The sequence below is a fragment of the Mixophyes fleayi genome, chromosome 12 (genome assembly GCF_038048845.1).
Source record: "Mixophyes fleayi isolate aMixFle1 chromosome 12, aMixFle1.hap1, whole genome shotgun sequence".
NCBI lineage: Eukaryota > Metazoa > Chordata > Amphibia > Anura > Limnodynastidae > Mixophyes > Mixophyes fleayi.
The window spans coordinates 69,018,853-69,041,381 of NC_134413.1; the positions used below are offsets into that span (position 1 = coordinate 69,018,853).

The 22,529-nt window shown below is 39.7% G+C and overlaps 1 protein-coding gene across 2 annotated transcripts in view; it reads right to left on the reverse strand.

Annotated features, from left to right (window-relative positions):
* Positions 1-22,529, reverse strand: part of LOC142109180 (threonine--tRNA ligase 1, cytoplasmic-like) — a 111,020-nt gene that overhangs the window by 82,214 nt on the left and 6,277 nt on the right. For both annotated transcript variants that reach the window (XR_012680302.1, XR_012680303.1), the window contains exons 2-4: positions 9,235-9,364; positions 2,366-2,466; positions 687-755 (exon numbers count right to left, since the gene is read on the reverse strand). The gene's annotated coding sequence lies outside the window, so the exon portion shown is untranslated. The remainder of the gene's footprint in view (positions 1-686; positions 756-2,365; positions 2,467-9,234; positions 9,365-22,529) is intronic.

Genomic DNA, 22,529 nt, shown 5'->3' on the forward strand with positions numbered 1-22,529 from the left:
ACTCACTCAGATCTTTACGCTCGCCCATATTTCCTGCTTCTAACACGTAGACTTCAAGAATGGACTGTTTACTTGCTGCCTAATGACAGGTGCCACTGTAATAAGATAGCGTTATTTACTTGACTTGTTAGTGATTTTAATGTTGTGGCTGATCAGCGTATATATACACACATACACTAAAGTGGCCTGTGTTATTGGGGGGGCTATTACATAACTGCATATGTAGCAACGATTGAACTGCAGAAGCCATGTACCTTATGTTCAGCACTGATGCAAAAACCATGCTGAGCTTATTGCAGATATAGACGAATGCTCTTCAGATGTTCGTGTTTAATGCCAAGGCGGGTTTAAGGGCTTACATGAATTCAAATTTTAAAGATCATAATTCTGGACATTCATTATGCCAACTGGAAAGCTGACTGCTTGTATTTTTGTCTTGCTCCCAAAGACCACCCATATTCTTTATATAGGTGGTCTTTGGGAGCAAAACAATATACTCATTCATGTATAAAGAAAGTGTTCACTAGAGGGTTCAATAATCTATAAACTTTGGTGATAACACAAGCGATTGAATGCACCTGAACACAATATAACCCACAATAATCACGAGTAAATGACTGCTGAAGTTGACACAATAGGACTAGACATATAAATTAGGTTTATACCATTACACCGCAGGACATTACCTTCTGGTGGTTTCTCAGCAGGCTTAGGACGGGAACTCTTACTTCGCTCTCGTTTACTCCAGCCTCCACCTAAGGTAAAGAAGTCATTAACACACAAAAAATAATGTAACATGCTCCATACCATTGACTGCACACCAGTCACTTAAAACAGTTTGACCTTCCATTAATAATGAAATCTTTCACATAAGTGAACATGCACAATCTCCATCCCACTACAGACATTACACCTCCCCCCACAAATAAAACAATGGAGCTATGTGAAGAGAAAAAAAAAACCGGTCCCTTAAAAAGCAAGTAAACTCATTGCTATTTAGGAAATAGAGGAGCAAAGCATGAATTATTCTCCTGCATTAAACACTCGCAATTGCATTTAATAGGGATGCTAACTATATTTTCCTTTGTTTTCTGTAAATTAATTATTTAGGAAATAAAGTATAACAGTATTCATCTTATAGGAGTTGGCCTAGTTCCTATGAGCCCAACCATAAAATTAAGAGGTGAATCAATCCTGTCACAATATAATAGCTTGAGCTGCGGCCTAACGGCAAGGAGTGATTGGGGAATCATTGTGGTTCTCGGAAAAGGTCATTGCAGATGTGATCAAGTCCAGAGAGTTTCCAAAATATGGAACAGAGCAGCAGACAGACGTATCCTACACAGAGGGACCACAGAACTGTAGCATATATATATATATATGCAGAACATCTGAAACTGGTGCACCTTTAACAGTATGTACCAAATTACAGCTTCACATGAGGAAAGTCCAGAGTCATTCTGTATGTTTTATTATGCTCAGCTGAGGTAACCGGATTTTGTATGTATACCAAATGCAGAGTTCTAATTATATGAAAGCACTGCCTGCACATGGAAGATGAGATTGCTTTCTAGGCTTAGGACATTTATATATATATATATATATACACACACACATCTACCTGGAGGTTTATATCTACAATTTACTTTTGAGCGCACATTTCAGATAGAAGCCAGCATCCAACAGATTGTGCCAATTATCAAACTGCAAGACATTACTTAACGAGCTTCCGTCAAGGAGTGTTTGCGAATGGATTCATGAACAACTAGTTTCACTACAGGAAGTCTGAATTCCGTATGGAGAACAGGAACTACACTCCCGCAACTCATCTTGCCAAAGCACTCAAGAGAATCCGGCGACAGGTAACATCTTTCCATTGTGCCTGTATTCCAGCTGATTTGTGACTGTTTTAGAGTGCTCTTCCATCACTTAGAAACTTCCTATGCAAAGCGTTGTAATAACTTCTGACTTACACTCAGCGCCTATTATCCGGAATCCGAATGACCTGTTATTTTTAACATACATATCGAATCTGGACAGACTTCTTGTGCTCTATTGATTTCATCATTTGTTACATATTTTTGGGTTCTATGAGTGTTATACACATATGAAGCATTTAAATTTATTATATTTTGTGTAATAAAACTTGTTATTTTAAACTTCTTTCACTGATTACTAGACTTTATTTTTAAAGCTTTCACCAAGAGCTGTAGAAAGCATTTGTTAGATCTTAATGTAACAAAGTTTACTGAACACTATATAATAAAATACAGATACACATTACACCAGCACCAAAACATTGAAATATTCACTTTAACTTGCAGCTCCAATGAAAAATTAGCAGGTTAATAAAAATAATACTCACTTAGAGCAGTTCTGAAACTTGCAATAGTGTCCTCCTGGTAAACGTTCCTGTCTTCCCAGATTTTAAAGACTCTGTCCACAGATTTTGAAACAGACTGGTCCCTTTAGGAAAAATATGATTTTATTTATAATGGGTTTTATCAGGTATTTGGGCAAGCAAAACATGTACATATAAATTCACATTACAATGGTTCCGGTCACTTCCAGAAATATCCAGGATTGTGTTATAATCAAGATTTACATGCTCTTTTCAACCAAGGCAACTGGAAGATTAAATGTACATGTGTCATGCATCCTAAGAGAAGACTTCTACAAAGGGATCAAGCTATTTCAAGCAGCAGAAGTGGCAACTCTTCCCGGTAACCTTTTTAGCAGATGGTTATGAGAGATGAAGATCTCAGATCTGACATTAAGTCATGTAGGTGTGTACACGTGAATCTGCATAATCATCAATAAAATAGTTATAGAAATCACATCTGCAGCAATTTTCTGTAGCGTGTACCCAGCTTTTCTTCTGCCAATTCCTGAAAATTACCTGTGTAAAATGGATAACCCTGAGGAAAAAAAAATACCATTTCACCTCCTGCTGTTCACGGCATCTGTCCAGTGGATGAATATTATAATGTCTGTTACTAGAGACACCATGGATAGCTATGGTAAACATAACCTCCAGACTCCTGGAGTATATATAGACGTCCTCTCTAATAGCATTTGCATTAAACATTTATAAGACATAACACAACCTTGCATATACCAACAGTGGCTGGTAATGGTGCCCTGACATTCACTGGTTGCAGAGGGAAAAAAAACATGTGATGTCACATTCAATTTTCTTAATTGTGGGTGGACAAATAGGAGTGATGGAGAGGTCCAGATAAGATACCCATGTAAGCTACAAGAACAAAAGACTGAAGCTAGTAGTGTTAGTGTGCAGGGTATATCTAGACAGCCCCCTCTACTGTAAAGGTCTAAAATAGGCAGATTAGATGGCAGCCCTAACCAATGGGTTAACATCCAGCTCTAGGAAAGAACCACGGAGTCCTTCAAAGAGGAAATAGGCAAACTATTTACCTGTTAATTTCGTTTCTTTGAACTCTCTGGCAGCTCTAACCAAGGTGATGTACCAAAGCCATAACACAGGGTGGGCCAATAAACAGTGACACCATAAGGAGTGCAAAAAAGAAAATGTTTATTGATCTCAAATTTGAAGAAACTCCTTTCAAACAGTTTCAGTTACTGGTGTCACAGCCAGCAAAACGTGCCTTGTAAAGGTGTGGATTGTAAACCATCCTGCTGCTCTACAAATTTCTTTTAGTGATATTTTCGCTCTTCGAGCCCACAAAGTTGCAACTGCCCTCGTTGAACGTGCTTTTAGAATTTTCGGCACCGCCAGATATTTTAGCTTATAAGCCTGTAGGATCGAGTCATCGCTTAGTCTTGCTAAAGTATCTTGATAGGGCAAGACTTTGTGCTCCAGAAGGTAATAAACCAACCAGCTCTTTATATATCAGTCTCTGTTCTTGGCAAATAAGTGGAGAATGCTCTTGTCACATCTAAATGTATGAAGACAATTCTCCTCCAAGTCTTATTTTTAATATTGTGTGTGTTTTGGTAAAAGGAAATATCTTTTTTCTGAGACCAGGGGAGGAAATTAATTTTGGTTTTAATGTTGCTAAAAGAAAATGCATTATTTCTGAGGTATATATGTGATACTATAAGCATTTGTTGAGGAAGTCTTGTGTATTTTGGTGTAGAGAAATTACTTTGGGGGGGGGGTTTTTGTAAGTTTTCTATGGGAATTCTCCAATGGAGGAAATGTGTATTCTGCAACTGTCTGAAGAAAGGACCCATGTTAATCTCATTTTAGACCATTTGATGTGTGAGGGTCCAACACCTGAAGGTATAGCAGGGGTGGGCAAACCAGTCCTCAAGGGCCATAAACAGTTCATGTTTTTAGGATTTCTTTAATCATGCACAGCTGAGTTAATCTATTTGGCTGGGTCAGTAATTATCCCAGCTGTTTCTACAGACAGAAATCCTAAAAACATGAACTGTTTATGGCCCTTGAGGACTGGTTTGCCCACCCCTGAGGTATAGGAAGGTTTAATTAGACTTGCTGTTAGATTTTCTCTGTCTAAAACATGCAGGAAATCACAGCATGTTTTAGGATATCACAGATAAGTGCAAATATTGTTAGCTTTGCATTACATGTAAATCCATGTTTGGGTAAACATACTGCATCCTGATTCTAGAAATAGCTCAGACCTCCGGGACTGGCTTACCTTGTGAGGCTGTGTCCAAAACTGTATAAAAAAAAAAGCACTGTTTTGTATTGGAAGAAGTTGTTCTTGTTTCATCTGACCTGCTCACTGGTACCTTGAACCAGTGTGAGCAAGTAAACATCACTTGCTTCAAAAACCTGCTTGGAATCTTGTCTATCCCTGTGACCTACAGATTAGACCCAACTCTAACTCGTTCCCGGCTTATCTGAGATTTGGACCCAGCTTTCCGGTACCTCTGCTCTACCCGCTACCCAGCAACTATGGCCAGAGTGATAGGCCAGGGGGAATCCATTCACAGCAACTCTGATCCATAGGAAGAAATCAGGAGTTATCAGCTCAGGTACACCAGTAACTGGGTACACTCGCAGCGCCAGTTACCCAGAAGGAACCTGGTACTGGATGCCGGTAAGGAGTCCAGTGGTGGCAGCATTTGTAAGCCCCTCCTACTGTGGTTAGAAGGCGCATTTGGGATAACGAAAGGGAACGGTGACAAAGCAACCCCAGCCGGTTCCAAGCAGCAACAGACAGGGTGGCATAGGCGGTCCATCCAGTCACACTCTTGTAGAGGCTGTCAGTAACAAGTACAGCACAAGATTAAAACACCATGTTACAAATGGATTGATGTATAGTCTAATTGTTTTTACAGCTTTAAAAAACCCAAAAGCCAAAATTAGTTATTCCAATTATATTTTGTTATTCAGAATACTTAACTCTGAAACTTGAACTTTCAGAGTTTTCAAAGCAGGGCCCTTAAAAAGGCCCACCTGTGTGTAAAAAAAATAAAAAAAACAGACCACAACACCACCACAAATATTTATGGAATACGTTGTGCCATAGGGTTACTTGAGCATTACTTGCACCAATAAAGCTTTTTTCAAAACATTATAGTAGATTTCAGATTTGTTTCCTGACTGCCAAGGCTACCAAGATCTAAAAAATTATAGGAAACTGAAGGAAATTAAATCGTAGATGAACTTCTCTAGGTCTTGTCAAAGCATCTACTACTTTTGCATTTGGATCTTTGTGGAGAGAGAAAAACAGACTCAATTTAGCATTCTGTGTTGTCATTAGACCTATTTGTGGACGTCAAACTGGTGTACTAAGTAACCAGAATATCTCTTCTTTCAGACCCCATCCTCTTGGATTACTTTATGTTGGCTGAGATAATCTGCCAGTATATTGTCATTGCCAGCTACTCAGAGTTGAAAGAACAAAAGGTTGCATTCTGCCAAATTACTGGTGTTAATTCCCTCAAGTGTACTCCTGGTTCCTCCTTGTTTGTTTAACTGTTTAATTGTCTGAGAACACCTTGCAACATCTGTTACAGGAAAGGTTGAAAATAAAGGATTGCTTTTCAGACACCTAATTTCTAAAATGTTTATATGAAGTTCATTTTCTTCTTTGTCCAGGTATCCTGTACCATCTGTAAGTCCACAGGCGTCCCCCAGCATCTCATGCCAAAGCATTCAGGTTCTGAGAGAGAAGTTTCCTGAATACTTTTTATAGGTTCTTTCCACCAACTAAGGTATTCTCTGACTTCTCTGGTAAATTTGCTTTTGTAATCCAACGATTCCTGCCTGTAATCCCATCTTCTCAGCAACATAAACTGTAACGTTTTCATGTGCCAGCTTGTCCATGGTATGACTCCCACTGTAGATGTGAAAATCCCTAGGAGGCACCCTTATTGAGATAAAATAAGAATGGTGGGCTTAAAATATGAATACAGTGACCCAGTGCTAAATAATGTCAGCTCAATGACAACTGGAGCAATTTAAACAAAGACAGTACTCAATATATACACACTCAGATTACAGTGACAAATAGCGAGTTCTCAAAGCATAAAAGTACAGTGACAGAACAGAGGTAAAGACAGCACTCGCTAGATAAAACGAAGAGTATGAAATGGCTGGATGAGAGCACATTCACAATACCACACAGACTATCTTGCAATGAAAATGTTTCCAACATGCAGAGGAGCAAGTGAATAATGATGGGCTCTCCTGCAGAAGCCCGCCAAAGAAGGATAAGACCTCCTTAAATATATAACCAGTCCATTCATGGCTGCCTTCCATGGCACATTCTTCCCTGGTGTGGGGGCTTACCCTGCGAAGCCCTCACCAGAACATTCCCTGGAAGAGACTGGGGCATGTGAATGCTACACTGTCCATCAAGTGTAGATCCCGAGACCCTAACCTGTGCAGCCAACCAGATGACCCTTCTCCACAAGAAAAAAATGATGGTTAAAATCGGGGAAACTGTACGAAGCGTAGACGGTGCCTGCCCCACCTCTCGTACAGCGTGCTCTCAAAGAGCACAACACTAGTGCTAAAATACATAATAAATTGAAAGAAAAACACATCTCCTTTCATGAGTTGTAATGCGAGACACTCCCTGAAAAAACAATTCAACCTCCCACGCCAAATTTAAACTAGCCCCCAATAACAATCCTTCTAACCCAAGCCACATGCACATTCTACCCAATAAAGAACATGCTGTTGTAGTAGCACAATATACTTGTCTTACCACTGCAAGCCCAACCTCCACTTCCATTCACATGGGTACTTTGAGGGTAAAAATATATGAGACTTGCAGTAACTCCTTTCCAGGAATTCTCCAGAACACTAGTGCTAGAGACTGTTATGCCGATATATGAACAGAAAGCTTTAAATTAAAATAAGGGTAACCCACCCCTCTTTAATGTATTTCCAATAATCTTACTTCCTAATGCTAAAAGTACTAACAATAATGTGCAATCCTAGAGAATTGTTAGAAAAGGTATTAATGGCAGGTAACAATTACCACGTCACTCCTAGGACCGCACTCCCAGACAGGATTACAGTTAACCTAGGAAGGGACAATTAATTAATAATTTGAGATTAAATGCTAAACTTTGTGTGAATGGATCACTGATAAATAACTTCTGGTATAAATTTATTCAAAGGAAATAGCGCAGGGCGCTTATTTATATAATTGCACATGCACTTATTTTTGATATTGTGTATATTTTGAGATAGGAAAAAGTCATTTCTGAGACCAGGGTAGAAAATTTGTTTTTCCGTTTTAACCTTTCTAAAGCAAATGCCTTCTTTCTGATGTATATATCAGACACAATGAGCCTTTGTGGATGGAGGTCTTTTGTGTATTGGGATGTGTTTTGTATGGAAGTGTCATTGTTTGGAGGTTTCCACTAGCAACCTTATAAACCCCAATTAGGCCTATGGGGAGGGAGTCTGATAGCAGGAAATACCTGCTCTGGCCAAAAGCCCAGCAGGGGGGTCGTTACTGTGTTGCCTTTTGTCAGAGTGTTCAAACCTTTCTTAACATTGTGAACAGCATGTATTGCATGACATCACAGAGTCTCTAGAATTTCATAGATAAGTGTAAATATTGTTGGCTTTGCAATGCATGTAAATCCACGTTTGTGTAAACACATTACATAATGATTCTAAAAATAGCCTGTGTCTAAACTGTATAAAAGGCACTGGCTTGTATTGAAAACTTGTTCTTCTGATTTCATCTTACTTGAGTGAGCACTGGTACCTTTAACCAATGTGAGAGCAAACATCTTGCTTCAAAGACCTGCTTGGAAACATCTTCAATATTGCTGTATTCCTGTGACCTACAGAGTAGACCCAAAATCTAATCTGTTCCCGGCTGTCCTGAGTTTTGGACCCAGCTTTTCGTGTACCACAGGAAAAGCTGCAGTCCTGGTCGGTGTGATAGGCCAGGGGGGATCCATCCACAGAATCCCTGATCCATAGTAAGAGGTCAGGAATACCCGCCCAGGTACACCAGCAACAAGATACGCTAGCAGCGTCAGTTACCCAGAAAAAACCTGGTACAGGATGCCGGTATAGGAGTCCAGTGGTGGCACCATTTGTAAGCCCCTCCTACTGCCGCGCATTTGGGATAACGAAAAGGAACGGTGGCAAAGTAAGCCCAGCCGGTTCCCAGCTACGACAGGCAGGGTGGCGTAGGCGGTCCATCCTGTCACACTTTGTTTGAAAGGACAAAACTTCCAACAGTTTCTGGTAAAAGTATGTGTGGCTGTATCAATTAGAAACAAAATTACCTACTTATTTAACTAGTGGCGCAGTGCAGCAATGTTTATCATTGCAAATGTACTGAGTTTTGTATTGTAAATGTACTGATTGCCATGTTAGAGGAAATTTGTTTCAGTAACTGTCTGAAAAAAGGAAATCCCATGCTAATTAAGCCTTTTCAACTGAGTTACCAACACATCCCTTTGGCTTGATGTACAGGAGAGGGTCCTTCGCCTTTCATCCTGTGTCTTGGTAGACATAGGAAAACGATCTGAATAAGGCAACAAGTAATTTAGGAAACCACATTGATGTAAATTTTGATAAGTTTAAATTGCAGGGAGGGAGATGCCCTCATGGGATCCAGAGATGAATCAATGATACATCACAAAACGTGAAAAATTGGTTTGGTCATGAAGCATCGAAAACCAAATTTTTAACGTAGCTACACAAAGACAATGAACTTGAACATACTTTCCCTATATGGAAAATAATATCAAAACAAAATGTATTTGTAAACCATTTTTTAGCCCCAAATGTGTACTTACTTTACTAGAGATGCAGCCTCAGGGAGCACATCTGCAAACGTATCACGATAGATTATTGCGTTCTTCCTTTTGCAGTTTTGGATTATATCATTTGCCAAGTAAAACAGGTTCAGTCTGTGTGAGAAAGCAGCTGTGAAGGAAAAAAATGGCATCATTAAAGGTACACTGCAAACTGGACCATTTTAAATATTAAATGAGAACATTTCTTTCTGACTGGAAGAAGAATGCAGAGCTAGAGAGAATAGACAGCATCCTGCTCTCACAAATTCCTGCAAGAGTTGGAGATCTACAAACAGGGCACCCTCATGAAACCTTGCCCCAAACCACAGCCAATATAATTTTAATAAATCTCTAGAACTTAACATTACCGACTTTTACTTTACATGTAAATGTCAACTACAAAATGTATTGTGTGTTTAAGACATATGCAACAAATATCAGGCTCACCACATTGCTTGCTTATTTTCATTTTACCCTGTAAACAATTACAGTACTTTAATGCCAATAAAACTCCTTGCAAAGCAGCACACTGTAAACAAATGATTCCAATACAAGCTGTGTTGTACCCAAATACAAACACAAACTGCCTAGTTATACAAAGGGTATGGCTATAAACAGAATAAAACAATGATGCAGGCTGCATCTCAAAGGACAACTCCAAAAGGGTGCTCATACATTGTGCAATTATGCCAGCAAATTAAAACACTGATTGAGCACAAAGGGGGAATTCAATTCCCCCCAAAGTAATGCCACGATAACTCTATTACCGTTATCACTGGTAACCTGGCTTTCTGCTCACAGCTCAGGGAGCTGCGAGCAAAAAGCCTGTGTTGAAACTACCGTAATAACAGTATTTAAGCGCACTATTACCGTAATACCGGTATTTAAGCACACTATTACTGTAAGAGCGGTAATAGTGCGCAGGCCACATTACTTTTTATAGTAACGTGGCCAATTGAATTTCCACCATATTGTAGCATGTAAAGAGTACCAATCCTAATCAATTAATGGACCCATTAGATGGAGGGTGGTAAATTAAATCAGACAGTGCGGGGACATATTCTGACAAATTGAATGTTGCTCTGTAAGATTTATAATTTGGCCAAAAAAGTTCTCTATGCATCCCTGTATTGGGTATCAGTGTATGTCTCATGATACAAAGGAGCAAGCAACTACTACATGGTTCTAACAGCAAAGCTGCTACCTTTTCCATTTACAGTCCACCACCTCTTGACTATGCTGAAGACAGGGAAATTAATCAAGAACAAGAAGTGGCATGTTGGTGGAGAAAAAGCAGTGCTGCTGTTATGGCGCAAACAGCAACTGTATATTATATGTCTGCTGCCACAATCTGCAGCACAGGGAAGGGACATCAGCCCTATCCACCCAAACACCAATCCATCCCAGCAGTGCATCTATGTTACAAGCGGATACAGTGATTGAGATACCCTGCATCTAGTGAAATTATTCCTCATGAAGTGCTCATGAGGAATAAGAAAGGAGAGAGAACAGATAAAACAGGACAAACTGGAAGCATAAAAACTGGAGACAGGCAAGTACGAGACATAAAATGTGGAATGAGACAACCACAAACGTCATGTGTACATGATTGTGTGCGCTAGTCTCATTCCACCTATGTATACACATGCACAGCATGTGTATGCATAGATTTATAGGCACTGTGTGTAATTGTGCACATTAATTTGGCGGACACTGCTTACCATGGGGTAAAGAGGGCACTGTGCTGGGAGTGAGGCACTAAAAACGCTAACTTATCTGGCCTGCTCCACTCTACCCCCCCCCCCCCTTCTATGCCCCTAGTACAGAGATCCTTGAGGTTTTAACTAACAAAGCCCTAAAGGATAGCACTATAGTAACCAAACAAGAACAATACGATTAAAACCAGAACATAAGGCATAAGCAGTGTCCCCCCAAATGGATTCATAGAAATGGATTTTACAGGGACTACAAAAATCCTCTTCTAAAGCTGCCATTAGGGGTGGGTACACACACACACTAACAGTGTCTTTCATTGTCGGCCATTCTCGCTTGAGTGAGGTTTATAAAACAAGGAGACCGTTTTACATAGGAAGGCCAAGCAGCCCACATAGACCTGCAAGACTAACTATATCCAACAAAAGAGGCTTTAGAACCAGAGTGCAAATCCTAGCTCAAAGCAGATCTCACAATATCCTGGGTGATAATACATTTTGACACCACCTTGGCCTGGAAGGAAGCCCTTGGTCGAGGAGTAGCTGTCAGCATGAAAAATTAGAAATTGGAGACCTGCCAGTGCAGATACTAGTCTCGCAGACTATATATAGTGAGTAAAAAGGACAACTTCCTGGTCAAAAAACTTTAATCGACAGACTCCATAGGATCGAACAGCGACTTTTGTAGTGTAGAAAACTAAATTCAGGTCCTACAATGCTACCGGCGAAACAAAGAGTGGATGAACATGAAGAAGCCCCTGAAGAAAGTTTTGGACTTCAGGCAACACAGCCACTCTTTGGAAAAAGATAGACAAAGCAGACACCTGAACCTTCAGGGAAGCCAATCTCAGTCCCCTGTTCAGACCATCCTGTATGATGGACAGGAAACAAGCCAGTCGGAAATAGATGGAAGCAACCCACCTTTCATACCAGCCTATGTTGGTCTTCCAGACCCAGTGATAATACTTAGAACATGCCGGTTTCCTGGCAGTAATCATGGTCTAGATGACCTGCTCAGAGAGACCCCTTCTTACAGAGAATCATGGCATCAACCACCAGTAGTGCCAAGTCCTGGTGGAAAAACAGACCCTGGTTTAGAAGATCTGCTCTGAAAGGAAGTCTCCAGGGTGGTTCTATTGCCATGCTGAGAAGATTGGCATACCAGGACCTTCTCGGCCAGTCTGGTGCCAGCAGAATTACTGGTACCTGCCCGTCCTTTTCCAGCACCTAAGGTAACATGGGAATCAGAGGGAACCGTCGTGGCATCCACTAGAGTTGCCTGCGGATCCCTGGTTCTGGCACAATACCAATCCACTTTGTGGTTCAGCTGAGCAGTCATCATATCGACCTCCGGCTGTCCCCACCTTTCCAGATTTTGGTCAAAAACTTATGGATGAAGGGACCACTCCCCAGGATGAATGCATGTCAACTCAGGAAGTCTGCTTTACAATTGTCCACCTCCAGCATAAACACAAGATTGCAGGGACATGATTATACACAATATTCCGCCCAGTGTATGATCTTGGATACCTCTATCGCTAAGGAACTTCTGGTCACCCCTGGGCGATTTAAATATGCCACAGCCGTGGCGTTGTAGACTGGTTTGAATGGACCCGTTTCTCAAAAGAAATTGAGTCTGCACCAGAGCATTGAAAACTCCTGATTGAGATTCCTCACCTTCAGCCACCACAGGAAAGACTGACAAATGGACGACGACAGCTGGAAAAACTGCGTCAAGTGAGGATTGGACCTAGACCACCTGGTGAGTATCTTTCTCTGGTTTGGCCAGAAGTGAAATAGAGCAAACTACACCACTTTGGAACAGCGATGACAGTAGAACTCACTGGTTCCAGCAGCTGAATTAAGATGGTATTCCAGATGATGTACAAAACAACGCTGTCCTAAGTGTAGTGGCACTACTTTATATTTGTGAGAAGGCAGTGGGAAATTACAAACCCGTTAAAAGACTATTAGGCCTCTAAGATTTGGCAGTTATAGAACGCTGCGCAGAGGTATAAATGCTGATGCAGGTCAACAGGTTCAGGTCAACTTCAAGTGCTGGGGGATAGTGCACCAAAAGGGTAGAGTGTTCAAGAATTTTGATAACCAGTGCACATTTTAGTTATCATGGTGACCACGACTTATACAGCCCTGATTTCATGTAATAGAACCACATTGTGTGTACAGGAAAAGGGTTAGAGTAAAATAAAAAAACACTTCATTTGGAGATTTATTTAAAAGACCATAAAATATGTACATCATAACCAGGAGTGTCACACCTCTAACAGATGAAAATGTTTATATTTTAAGATTTGACAATAGTGGGCATCACACCCATGATAATATATAGTGAATTAGCAAAACTTATTCTTCCCCTGAAAACAAGATTAATTACTGCATGGCCTTGTCTATAAATATGATCCTAGCCCAGATCGAGCAGTCTATTTTGTGGGGTGGGAAATAAGTATTAAACTGGCCCCACTGTACCAGGGAAAGGTCAGTCAATCCCTTCACAACATCCCACAAATGAAATATCAGATAGGACCATTTACATTTTGTCCCCCTAGTGTTGGTCACGCAATTTGGTTCTAAGGTGGTTATTTTTGCGCCCCTGCATTACTTTATGAACACCTACTTAAATACTTTAAGATGATTGAGGGCATTAATCGCCACAACAGGTTACATCAACCTAGACAGTTTTGTTGCTTAATTCCCCAACATCACATTGTATTCGATTTTGTTAGTCCCAATGATGCCAATATTTTGATCTGGGGCCAATGGAATGTTCTAAACTTTGCTTTACTTACTGGTGGTTAAACCACTATATAATTATTTTTTTTGAATCAAGTAATATTTTATTAGTTTTTTGTACACACAATATGTACATAAACAAATTAAATAAAAGACAGACAAAAAATAACAAAACATAAGTCAGCCGTCAAACAAAGTTTACAGTAAGATCACTGAGTGGCATAATAATTTCCTTCATATGTAGGATGAGTGTGTGGGAGCAGATCCAATTTATAAATAGTCAAATGCATGAACACATATATAAATGCATGAATAGTTAAGTACAAATATCACCTGGAACCACAAAGCTTATCTGGCAAGGTTGGTATCACATAGGTCAAGCAAGACAAGGTCCGTATGTTGCATTAACTTGAGTCTAGACCCACACCCTTCTCAGCCTATACCTTGATTCATACCAAACAGACCAGATTTCGTGGTATTTGTGTTCTGCCCATCTCACAGTATAAGTATATCTCTCGTGATACATAGTATCGTTTACCAAAGCCTTCCATTTATAAAAATCTGGTTTTACGTTTGCAAGCCAGTTGCACGCAAACCACTGTTTAATTTTGTTAACCATTTGACACTTTAATAAGCAGTGATTCCACAATGACTATTTCACTGGTACTAGCTAAGATTTGACTAGGAACACTCTCTCAAGCCTCATCTGCTTGCCCATGGGCACAAAGATTTGTAGTGGGTGAAAATAAATCACAAACACAATCCATTATAATATTAACTACAGCAGATGTGTGCTGATCTTGTGGGAGACAGTGACCTGTACACTAGTAGGGTTGCAAGATAACAAATTCCACCAGAATAAAGACATTAAGATTTATAAAAATACATATACCATGATAAACATCCCATTGGTAGAACAGACAAAAAACATATTGCTTATACACACTGATAGACACCAAGCACACCAGTATCACAGCTGATACACATTAATCACTCAACAAATGTAAATAGAGAACCCAGAGTAACCCATACAGACTATAGTGCCCTGGTTGGCATCAAACCCACACGAAAAGTGATGTGAGGCATAAACAGTAACCACCGAAATCTAAACTATTTCAGCAGATAAGGAAGAAGAGGGAGAATTTGCGTGTTCTGTTACCTCAAAGAGCAGACAGAGTATTATTTACTTTGGGGGGGGGGGGGGGGAGAAAATACATGCAATACAACAGTAATAAAAAAAACAAAAACATACCACCTCACCATCACTTTTTATTACTGCTGTATTACTTTGGGAACAATTTAAAGCCCATCCCTGAGTATTTATGTTGGTGAGGGCAGGGCTGCATGTGGCATGGGCAGTTAATCTTCATCATCATCTATTTAAATGGTGCCACAAAAGGTCCACAGCACAATAAAACACATTTACACTAGTAGACAAAACTTAGGCAGCAACAATCCATAACATTACATAATATATGAAAAAGAAAAGAATACAAAGACATGTTGATTAGACAAATTACACACAGATAACTTTGTAATGCAGATAAAGTTATTTACGGGGACAGTGAGTAAGAGTGATGGTAATATCCAATGAGAGTATTGAAAGATAGAACAGGAGGAAAGACTGCACTGTTCATGACAGAATACATTCTTAAAGGATCACAATACAGAGATAGCAATAAAATTAAGCAAACAATAGTTAGAGAAGTAAGCATACCATAGATATGTCAATACACAAATTATTTCAAGCAGAAACAGTAGCCATTACGTACTCACAGCTACTGTAGCAAATCAGGTAGGAGCGCAGTCTGCTGTGGTAAACGGAAGTACTTGCCATGCAGTAGCCAAATAGCACATCAGTTCAGTGCCTCGGTACAAATACCCAAATCTAGTTTTATTTAGCAGCGTAAAACATAAATCCTAGCCTGTCCTGCTCTAACACAATAAAGAATTCCCTCTCTAAGTAGAAGGACATAATGTCCCACACACAATACAGAACTTACAGGTAACAATAGCAGTGTCTCAGCAGGCCTCTGACCTGTTTCCCAGGCAGTGAGACTGAGAGAACAGCATCACAGCCTTTTAACTACACCTCACAGGTGCAACTCCTAATTAGCCAGCAACTGGCTAGCTGCTTGGAAGACCCGAAATAGGCCTAATGAATGGAGCCTGTCCACTACATTCATAACCCAAAGGTCCCTATACCAGCCATTCCTGCAGACGAAAGGATATTTGGGAAGCTTTTGCCATCCAGAAGTACTCTCCCAGGTTTTTTAAAAAAAAAAAAAAACAAATAGGAAACATATCTCCCTTCACTTCTGCATTGTCTGTCACACTACTTACTAACATAGATCAATAAAACAACCAATTGATCTGGACGCTGTGTACCTCTTTGTTAATGGTTCCACAGATGTAACTTATGTTTTCATTGTTGATATGAGAGTTTAGCAAAGAAATGTATGAAAATGTACATTAAACACATCACTGGAGAAATTGGATAATTTTGCAAAAAGGGAATACATATTATACCGAAGGTTATCATGTAAAAATTATTTTTAAAATACTACTACAACCCTGTAATTTTGATTCTGGTGAACTCCCCAATGATCTAGTGTATGATCAACAACTCAACCAAAGAAAAGAGCATTGTTTAGTTTTCCCACCTGCTGCCACTGATTTAACTCTAATATACCAATATATAGCAAGAAAAATTCTTATTAGCAAAACACTCAGTTATGGAGCACTCCTTTAAATTATTAAGAGACCACCAGACGTCAGAAAACGTTCTGATTCATAAACAAGGGATATTAAAAACCTTTGTCCACCTCATACATGTATCGAAAATAATAATTAAGACAGCAATGGTTCTGCCATTAGAATAACAAAAAATAACAGAACTCGCTCATGGGACTCTGACCTCCAAGGACCGGTCATGGCTGCCAGAGCAGTGTAAATATACTCAGTTTCCTAGAAATGCCTGTACCCAAAGATAGGACACTACCTTCAAAAAAAAATTAAAGTTATTCTATAAAACATTCTAAACGTTCATATTTTAATGGGTTGTGCACAAGTTCATCACACAAACAAACCCTTAATGTGATTGGTCTCCACTTTTGCACCACTACACTTTTGTATACAGCCTGTACAGGTCTCTATGACAAGTTAGTCTCATGCATTGTAGCGGAAAGGGAGGAAATACGGTTATAAGGATTAACCCATAACCTAAATGGTGAATAAAGCATAAATCATAGATGGCCGCATTGTAAATAATGTCTATCAAATGAAAAAATTTAGTAAGCTAGATGTAATGCAAATGACTTCACAGCAAAGCCTGCTCTCACAGGGGTAATGACCTAACTTAATATGTAAAGTGATTTAGTGGCTCTGGAGATCCAGGTCTACAAGAAAACATTGACACCTTTACGGAGAAACGAACAGCTTCTGAGACCTTATGTGGTAAGCTATGTCCTGGTATTGGAGTTGTTTTTGACACCTGAAGTGACTAAGGAATCGTACTACCAGGGTGTCTTACGTCAAGAGACATGAGCTGTGACCACATGACGGCATGCTGTATTTTAATTGGATTGTAAGTGTATTGTGGAAATATAATTGTATTTGCCTATATAAGTGATCAAACATACATTTAGTGCATGATGAAGGCCTGCCCATGCGTCAAATAAAACAGTCTGGCACGGAGGGAAGAGTATCAGATTCAACTAATATTCTAAGCACATCTGTAGATTAAAAAATCCAATACAAATTTACCAATGATAAAATTGGATTTGTAAGACTCCCCAGAAAAGATGTTATATTTTAGCATTAGTTATTGAACAGGGAAGATGTAAATTGTGCTTGCAAAACTGTCACAGGTCTCCCCTGTAGTAAGGAAAGAAGCAAAAAATTGTCTTTAAAAAAGCTGACCACTTACAAGATATCAGACTTTTGGGAAAATCAACATTGACAAGCTGTCCACCCTTCTAAACCAATTTAACTTGGAGCAGATTATACAACTCGTATTTAAGTTTACACTCAAATTTTCTCCTGTTTATTTTACATGTTTTGCTTATGTTATATCATCTTTTATTAGTTGTTTCTGTCATGGTACAGAGAACTGACAGTAATTTATAAGGGATAAATCATAACTGCATTGTAAATACATATATCCTGAAACAAATTCGTTTTTGGACTCCTGAATAGACTTTGTGGGGCAGGTCACATCTGGACATCCTTGCAGCCAAAGGCAGCATTTTGAAGGCCTATACAGGTAAACAGAAATATGAGCTTCAAAGGAAAATGTCTTCATAGTTCATATTTTGGGAAATCCAGGTGCCACTCTATACTGAGGAGCAGAACTCACACCAGGGTTGTGAATGACAGGTACGGGTGGTATCCGGGAACAGCTAAAATCACATATCTTTGGAAAAGGTACGTCACATTATCATAATTTCCTTATGTTTGGTATCAAAAGATGGACAGAGTCATAGGGGATTTATTAATAATAAAATTGGATCTGTGTAACGCTCCACAGAAAAGTTTGGTCACATAGTAGAATTGGTTAGTAAATCAGGCAACATGCAACTGGTGATTGAAAAAAAAGTGTCACAGGGCACAATCCCCTGGGAGTAGAAAGAGGTATGGAAGTGTCTTTAAAAAGCTGAGACCAGTCACAGCAAGTTGTCAGACTTTTTTGGTAAATCAATTCACATTAATAAGCTGTCCATCTTCCTAGCCAATTTCCCATGGCACAGATTCAGTAGGTCTATAACATGTATGATAGGTGAAGAGACTGAGGGCTGGAATCATGTGACCTCATACAGCAAATCACCCAGAAGTTTACGGCAGCTGGAAGCGTGTTCGTGACAGTTTCTTTAACCTGTAAGCATTGTACTTTTTGTATATTAAACCTAAAAATTTAATAAGTGCTGTCCTAATTGCTCTAAACGAATAAGGACAAGTGAAGTCACAGCTTTGTACACTCTGCAAAAATGACCATTTTTGGATTAAAGTGTATCATGCCTCCATGTTATAGATCGGTACATAGTGTAGTTATCTAAAGGACCTATCCATTTTAACTGATCTGGATCAAATCCAAAATCAAATATGCCTTCCTCATGTTAGACCTAAAGATGAATAATTTGAAAACATTGTTAGGAGTTATGTGCACCAGAATCTGAAGCTACCTACCATTGCCAACATCCAGGAGACTCAAGTTTACAGAAAAAGAATGCAAAGTGTCAGACTTAAAAGCTACAAAAGGTATGAAATTGCCAACTTACAAAGATTTCTCTAATTCAAAATTGAGGTTAAAGTTTATCCTGAGTTTTCTGCTCTGGCTTCCTGGCTTCAATAACCCTCACTATTCCCTTGTGTACTGCAAGTGGTGTACATGGATTTTCAACACAAAGCAGAATAAAACAAATAAACATGAAATGCACTCTTATTTGAAAAGAAAACACTTGTTTAAAGTGTTGAGCATTTTACTCTGCCAAAAACAAAAATGCAGAGCAACTACTGCACACACCCTATGTCAAGTTGGTTAGTAAATTCAGTTTCAGTTAGACTTGAGAGTTACCTGTGAAGGAAAAGAGGACTCATCACAAGAAACAGGAAACCAATATTCAGAAAGAATAGTAAAAGCTGCACTTGGGGAAAGTAGCACAAATGAAGGAAATAAAACATTTTATAGTAGTCTACAACCATTTATGATATATATTAAACAGTCATTAAGCTTGATATACAACGAGTCGCGATGCAAAAATTACTTCCCTTTAAAGCACAATTAGCTCTTTAAACTTAAATTTTCTATTTCATGCCAGTACACCACACAAAAGAGTAGGCACGGGGGAGGTCTCCTAATGAAAGTGCCATTGTAGAATCATTCCCTAGTCTGCTAATAGGTATTTGTCTCCATAACGTTGCAAAATACTTTGCAGTACATTAAGAGACAGCAAACAGTCATAGAACATATACTGAAACAGAAAGTAAGAGTTAGCCAATAACTGAAGTCAACACACAAAGATTATTGAAATAGCAAAGGCCTCTATAGTGCACATGACCACCATTTCTAACCTTAACCATCGGACCTGTGTCTAGTGATCAGTGTGCATCAGATGTGTGATATCAGCGTAGAGATGGGCAATATATGTTTGTGTGTTTTAGACCCAGTGTTCTCCCCAGCAGCTATTTCCCGGGTGCTCAATCCAGCTGTATTTACTTGCCACCTGGCTCTTGGAGCCAAACAGTCTTATTATAATAAAATACACCATTGTTTCTCCTATTACAACAGGCACTATATGAGCACTACAGCCAGCAGTGTGTTAGACCACTGACCACCAGTCCTGGCAGGTGTGGGTAAGAACCTCCAAAATGTTTTCATATTAAAACGTATCACAACTGTCCCCACCCCGCTACTTCTTAATACCATCCGGCTGGCAAAATTTTCCAGGGAGAACAAAGCAAACAATAGGATATTTCTCGATCTCTATTGTTATCGCAATAAGTTTCTAATATGGTTATGGTGGTAGTAATTATGTTATTGCCCAAACCTGAATCGGCCCCTAAACATTTCTTAGATTCGGGGCAATTGTATGTTGCATTGTTGTGTTCTCAAAATTCATAGTTGCAGTAGGAAATGCTGAGGTGCAGGGTGTGACCAGATGGGCTTCATCGCTCGGTCAGTCGGGGGAAAAATGATATAAAGGGATGTTTCTGCAGTTTATCTGGGTTTCTTTCACACCGCCAGTAACTGATGGTTACCGACCACACAGACTGGTGTCACCTTGCCACCAGATACACAGACTACAAATGCCAACTGTGCAATAATTGTAGGAGAATATCGCTTCCAGCACTAGGCTCCTGTGCGGCACCTAGAACTGCAACTTATGGTGTAGCCGGCAGCTGCTGCAGTGCCTCTTTGCTGTGGGTTGGTAGGTACCGCCTGACCATTTACTATGGATCTGGACTGCTGGGTAGCAGGCAGAGTGTTAAGACGCTGGGTTGCACACAGGACAGCCGGGGAAGGGATTACCGTGTAAGCTCTTATCTGTTGGTCACATGATACGGCAGGGAATAGGTCAGGCAGAATCTGCAAATAGTGACGTACTATTGCTCAAGGGGTCCTTACAGGGACCATTACAGACTAGGTGGAGATACTAGTGACCATCTAGAAGTACAGAAGGTATAATACGTTACATGGTCAAATAAAGCTCTTTATATACACTGTTCCTGAAACACATGTTGGTAGGGGGATGAACCAGGCCCCTTTCCTACCTGACCACAATATCTGAGATAATACATTCAATGATTAGCTTCAGGATGCAATATGCTCTCTAAACTTAAAAACACAGATAGCATGGCTATTGATCCATGGTAGGACTGGCCAGAAGGGGTTGACTTTGGCCAGAGTTAGTCAGCTTAACATATACTAAAATATGTGGAACTAACTTTCCCGGTTTTAACACGGAAAGGTGGTTTGAACAGAATTGTGTATTTGATGAGTGCAGAGTATCTTATTTTGTTTATACAATGGAACACAACTCTCTCGCACCCAAGTTTGTCTGCGGTGAGTGCCAAATGGATCAATTTTTTGGAGGGGAGAGAGATATAGATGCAAATCTGCCATAACTACGCCATTTTAAGTCTTGTTGTTTTCTTAGGCTGAGATCACATTGGCGTTTTAGCACAGCACACTTTAGTGCTCCAGTCAGAAAACAAGGAAGCCAGTTTCCTCGTCACATGACAAGTGCCTTCCATATAACAGACATCATGCTTCCATTAGACAACATTACCTTAAACAAAAAAATAATTTTTTTACAAATTTGATCACTCAAAGCTAAAATGGAAACAAAAAACAGGATTAGCAATATCTATAGTATACCTATTCATTTTTAATACTCTTACGTAACTGTTTGCCAGCCCCACCTCATGCGTATGTCACCACATTGCTTAAGACCACCAATGTACTGGTAGTAGCACAACAACGACTAGCACTTTAATTGGTGGAGGGAGACCAGGTGCTGTATGACTATGGAAACAGGAAGGTGGGCAAATATGCTGCTCTTCAAGAGCCTACTCATAATAAGGCCCTCAGTTTTGAGGGACTTCTCTCTAAAGGGACTACAACAATACAAGCGAATGGTGACCCAGAGCAGGGGCCTCTAGTACTGGTAAGATGTGGGGTATCAACAGTAACTTACAGTATATTAAGTTACAAAGTTAGGACAAAATTGTTGCCTCAGTCTAATGGGAACTAAATACGAGGGGGGAGATTTCTGGAGTACAGTCAGTTTAAGAAAGTGTTTTAGATTATTGCACTAATCTACATAATTTTTGTAATAAATCAGAAAACGGATGTTTCTACTTTAAAGCTGCACTACCACCTACTGCCCTGGGTACATGCAGCCAGTTTCTCAAAGATGTGTAATACAGGACTGGGAAATCACTTTCATTCACCACTTCTAAATGTTTGCAGAGAATGTGTGTTTGTATGCTGTGATTATTTCTCACATTCACACCCCTACACGCCAGTCTGGTTTTCATCTGGGCATACATATAGATGAAGGGAGGTGTACAGAGGAGCCCCAGGAAAAATAGCTAGAGACCTGGCAAGGGAGAGTAGTAGTGGAGTATTGTTTAGGTGGCAGTGCAATTTTAAGACGTGTAATACATAAGCGAGAAATTCCTGGGAGCAGAAAATTATTATGCATTATCTTTATTGAGAGTTCCCAACCTCATTTTGTTTTAGTTGGTGTTGTCTATACAATGAACTTACTTGCTTAAAAATAATAATTCTATAATTACAAAGTCTAAAGGGAGCTCAGCAGCATCACTTAA